Below are 6128 nucleotides of genomic sequence, written 5' to 3' on the forward strand. Positions count from 1 at the left end.
TGAAATTGATGTACTGGCAGAAAGTAAATGTAAAATAGTCTTTGTGATGTTTTCACTAATTTGTTTCATCTAAATTGTACCAATTGTTTTGGTTTTTTTACCCTAGAATGTGCCCTTTATATTTAAATACTTTATATTATATTATATATTAGGAGCAGCTCCTCTTGACGGAGGCTGCCGTGTTTTTTACATTAGTCCAAACTAGAATAACTAAAAACCTTTTGAGTTTTTATGACAACTGAAGGTTTCCACAAGTTCTCTTTGATGTTTGGAAGAGGAGGGTGAGGGGCATTCAGCTGCAACATGCAACTTCACCACTAGATGTCATTCAATTCTATACACTGTACCTTTAAGAAGTATGTATTTTTATGAGTGCAGGGTACAGGGTATCTATTGATATATATATATATCTTTAAATAATCATTTCCTTTTTATAGTAATATATAAGACACATAAATGTATTTTATTGCATTTTTATTCAAAGCATTTTATAGTGTGCCCCTCATTCATCTACTCACTCACTCAAATGTAACTTTTGGCTTCAGCATATAGAGCATTTTAAAGTGTGGACAGGAGAAGACAGGAATCAATCCAGCCCTGGCACAAAGTGCTTCAACACCTCCCTGCAGAGATGCAGCTGAGACGATGTCCTGGAAAGACGAGTCACAGGAGTCACAGTATCTCATCTAGCCTTGGTAGGAACGTGTTGCGAGTGTGTGAAGCTGTGAAGCTATGGCTGCATGCAGCTTGTTTACTGTTACCTTCAGATGCCCGGATCAGTCGGGGCATGTGACATGTGTATTTCATGAGGTGCATTGTGTTACATCAAAGCTGTGGTCGCCATGGATCCAGGAAGGCACCTGAAAAATGCCTTAATCTCTTTTCCTTCCTGTCCTGGAAATCTAAGCAGTTTGTGTATATAAATTCATATATTCTATTTATACAACTCTACTAAAGTAGAGGGTAGTAATTTAGCCTGGGGTTCAGTGGGTTTGTTGTGGAAAGAGGAGCCATACACGAACTGAAAGAAAAACACCCCTGCAGATGATAAAGTAAACCCTTTACTACACCATGTGGCAGGGGAAAAAAGTTAATATAATTTTTTTTAAATACATAAAAACTATAATAACTAGTAACTTTAATAAAACATACTTATTTTTACTCTTCAGCATAATTTATTTGATTGTTCAACAGTCAATTGCTTACTCTGTTCTTTTGTTTTTCACTAATCTCCATTTTCCCATGCTAAGATTAATTCACAATTATCAACAACGAATGTGTCATGTACATTATTACTTAACATTACGTTTGCCAAGGAAGTTATGTTTTATCTGTGTTTGTTTGTTCTATGTTAGTCGGCAGGAATTTACAAAAACTGCTTGACAAATCACCAGCAAGCTTGGTAGATGGATGTATAATGGAAGATCCCATTTCATTCTGGTGCTGTGTTTTTCCCAGATTTCTCCGAGAATATCTGATGGATCTTGATGAGAAATCAGACATGTATGGGTCTACTGTGAATGTGAGCAATTTGTTGCAGCTTGATTGTATTTAGGGAAGTATTCCACTACTGAGAGATGTCTAGTTACCTAAGTAGTGTTACTGTTATATTCAATAGTCTATCATGGATTTTTGAACCCAAAAAGAAACTGGAGCTAAAGCAACTTTCAAGAACTAAGGTCTCTTGGACTGTTAAAAAAATACACATGCACTACGCAGTAGCAGGTGTGTGTTCTGTAATCTGTGGTGTCTGTCTGTTATAGTGAGCAGTTTTAATCCAATTTGGATTAAACTTGATAAACTGGTTTGGGGTAAGGTCAGGACCTGCACTACTGACCGTTCCCAGCTTGGGATCAAAGTTTTAGCCTAATACTAATGAATGGGAAACAGATTGAAAGCACATTTACATAATTGAGACAATTTGCTTACAGGTTGTACCAATAAATATTTACACATTTTTATTGACAGGACATTTTTTTAAACAATAAAAACATGGAACAATACAGCATTGATATTGATGCAAAGCATGATACAAAATGATATATGCTGTTCATCAGGTTTTACAATATCCTTCTACAGAGACATTATTAATGTATTATTAGTGTTCAGACCTGCATCCTTCTTATTTGTCAAGTTTAACTTAAAGTTATTTCATCATTTGTAAATGAATAACATTTACCTGTGCTTGAAAGTTTAAACGTTTGATAACCTACCTATAATATTGAATATTTTATGCATTATTTATGAGATGTATTAATAATTTAAGAGTGTCGCAAACTGAGTATTAATACGCAGGTGGAGAGTTTTTTATCTTTCATTTCTAGTTTGGTAACTGTTGCGGATTAAATTAGCAAAATGTAAAACATGAAGAAGCATCAGAAGCAGAAGCATCACTCCGAACATCAGGTTTGTTTTTCTTGTTTTCAAAGTTATGTTATTGGTGCAGTTGGAAATGCAGAGTGATCTAAAAGTCCACACAAACAAGTGTGACAAAAATAAATGTGGCAGACATGCAAGCTCACTGAATTTCCCATCTTTATGATCAGCAAATAAAACTAAAGTCTTCACCCACTGAATGATTTTTTTTAAAGGTTTCTTCTAGCAGTCAACTGTACGTCTACGATCTGTTGCTGAGCTCTGTCTTTATCACATCAGTCCTCTGGTCTCTGTCTCCACCTGCAGGTACACGTCACACTGACAGATGTTAAAACAGCTGCGTCTAAATCATGCCACAAGGCTGCCATAGGTTCACGTGATGTGGTCCAAGACTGATGCCGGGAAAAAGACACTCTCCAGTGTATGCATGCTCCAATTACTAACTGTACACTGAAGTAAATCCATCCCTCCATTATCTATACAGCTTATCATTTTTAATGGTTTAGGGGGGAACTGGTTGCAACCCCAGCTGACAATGTGTGAGTGGCGGGGTCCACTCTGCATAGGAGCTAATAAATAAATGTGGAAATGTACAAGTAAACAAGTAAATAATTGCAACTACCTTGCATTTTCTCTGCTGAGACAACGCTGATAAACAGGATCAGGCTTCAAAATAACTCACATTTATTCCTCGACCTGCAGCAATTTTGAGGGCCAGCTCCTCCCCCGGATCCCCTGTAAGTGTGGTTATTGATTCAGTGTGGTGTTCCTGTAAAATGTCCGGATGAGTTGCTTCATCTGTGGGTGATGAAGATGAAATGAACTTTGTGTTTCCTCGTGTGAACATGTGCAGTACGTGTGTGCATGTGCATCTGTTTATATTTATCGTGCAAGCTTGAGTGTGTGGTTTGTTTTATATCCACCTCTTGTGTAACAGTAATTGTAGGTCACACATACGAGACTCTCACTTTGCTTTCGTGGTTCAGGCTTTTTGTTCCAGTTCTCGCCACAGGCAAAGCGGATTTATTTTTACCAAGCATTTTCATACACAGAGGTCATTATATGCACTTTACTGGAATGAAAGAAGCATTAAAAAGTACAAGAAGCACTAAAAAGCATAAAACACAAACAACATTAAAAATAACAATGTTGACGCAACTCAAGAGAATAAAAAAGCAGAATCTCAAAAATCTTGTGAATAATTGTTTTTCACTGGCAAAAGCTACAGAAGCTAAAAACAAACACACACATATAGCAATAGTTATTAAAAAAACAAGTGAAACCAAGACAGTTAAAGTCATAGTGAAAGTAAAGTACTATCCTAGTTCGAATCCTGTGTTCTCATGTGAACTGTCTTTTTTGTCTTTAGGTATACAGTCAATATTTGTTGAAAATTAATTCGGAGTGAGTCACTCAGTGACAAACTTACATGAGTGCCGTAATGGGATGTAACAAAGTACATTTACTTCATTACTGTACTTAAGTATATTTTTCATGTACTTTACTGAAGTCACTATATATATATATATATATATATATATATATATTAGCAAATATACTTTCTGCTCCACCACATTTTTTCACTGCACTGTGATACATGTTGACATTGTTTAATCTTTTTAAAGTATTCAATAATGAGAGGGGAATCGGTTTACTGATCCAACCAGCGTGCACGGGTAACATTAAGCCCCGCCTCATGCAGCAGCAGCATCCCTGGTGAAGAAGAAACGTGAAGTACTGACTTTTACTCAAGTAGAAAAGGTAATGTGGTACTTTTAGTTTTACTTTAGAACATTTTTGTCTATTAATTTGTACTTTTACTTACTTCGTCCACCAAGTATGGCCAAGTACTGGACCTTCCAAATTGTCTGTTGGCACATATTTCATCATCAGGTCAATACATCACATCACATCAGCCAAATATTTCTTTTCAGGACTTCCTCACAGGAAGTCTTAATGCTATAATTCCTAAAAAACATTTTGCAACCTGCATTATGATACAAGGCAGAATTAGAATAAACAGATAAACTTATTTTAAAAAATGTCACTTTTGTTAATCCTCCAGCTTTATAAGTTCTATAATATCTGTCTCTCGACTCATAAACCCAAGCACCTCTTCACCACAGCCGCTATCTTAAACAACCGCTTGTCGTTGCTACAGCTGCCACTAGAGAGCGCCATTGTAGCAAAGCAGAGGGCCCATGTGCTCACACCACAGTTTGTCAGTGTAGGCTAGCCTTTAGCTAATGAGCAGTGACTTCAATATTTTCACTTAAAACAAATAAAGGAAAAACAGTTATAGATAGCATTCACTTAGATGTCTTATTTTTCAAAACAGTTTCTCTGTAATTATCGTTAAGTGGTGTGAGGCAGAAAGTTGAAACAGTGAGATCAGACCTCCGTCACTTACACACAACCAACACCATGGCTATAAAAGGCCTGTGTCAGTGCCCATCGCTTTATTTGGCATCAAAGGCTCCAGGGACAGTTGGAAGTAATTAATTTGCAAGAGGGAGAGAGTGTGTGTGTGTTTGTGTGTGAGTGTGTGCGACAAGTGGATGGAATGTACTCCTCCCTCACACTCCCACCACACACACACACAGATGGAGAGAGTCCTGCTCCCCTCTGTGTTCGGCCTCTTTTTGAAGTCCCTCCACGATAAAAAGAGTGAATGAGGGGCAGGAACGTGTTGCGAGTGTGTGAAGCTGTGAAGCTATGGCCACATGCTGCTTGTTTACTGTTACCTTCAGATGCCCGGATCAGTCGGGGCATGTGAGATGTGTATATCATGAGGTGCATTGTGTTACATCAAAGCTGTGGTCGCCATGGATCCAGGAAGGCACCTGAAAAATGTTGAGCAGCTCTTTAATGCTGCAAACACACACACACACACACACACACACACACACACACACACACACACACACACACACACACACACACACACACACACACACACACACACACACACACACACACACAGGCTGCATATTTTACATCCAAATATGAGCACAGAACTTAAATACCTTGAACAAGGAAGAAAAAAAAAAACTTTGATAATCTTCAATGAATGTATGAACAGAAATTATTCCATTTAAACTTGTTCAATTAAAAATAAAGGTTACCTTGATTGACACTGGTGTGCAGATCTGCTATAACCACACTTCATCTCGGCCCATGTCTAACTACAACATTTAAGGTGAATATCCCCTTGACAATCTTTAAAAGGAATCTGACTTTGAAAATAGTTGAAGAGAAATAAATAAACTAAAGCTTCTCATCTTCTCATTCAAGATTCCTCTTGTGGTCCCACTACAAAGTGAATGAATAAGCTAGTTGTTGCAACTCCAGTCCTGTTGAACAACTCATGAGAGGAGTTGGTATAAAATTGAACAGCTGCCAGTTCTATTGCAATAAAATAACACACCGATGAATAATTAGCATTCATGTCATGAATATATTAACTGAAAAATATATATTGCTCCAGGTCATACATGTGATCCTGAGGTCGGCCGGACCAAACGCACAACCATCCAGTCTCATGGGCTGGGCTGATCTGATATCTCAGTGTATCATATAAAGATGGACGACAGATCTCCACTTCCTCCTGTTGTACAAAACTAAAATATCTCAGGTGCTGCCATCTTGCTCCATCTTTTGAACATCACCTTCTACAGATGAAGATGTGCTGAAGACCCCTCACCTCACCCTCCCAAACATGAAAGAGAACCTGTGGTAACTCAAAAAGGTTA

Source organism: Paralichthys olivaceus, chromosome 8, assembly GCF_024713975.1.
Source record: "Paralichthys olivaceus isolate ysfri-2021 chromosome 8, ASM2471397v2, whole genome shotgun sequence".
Classification (NCBI taxonomy): domain Eukaryota; kingdom Metazoa; phylum Chordata; class Actinopteri; order Pleuronectiformes; family Paralichthyidae; genus Paralichthys; species Paralichthys olivaceus.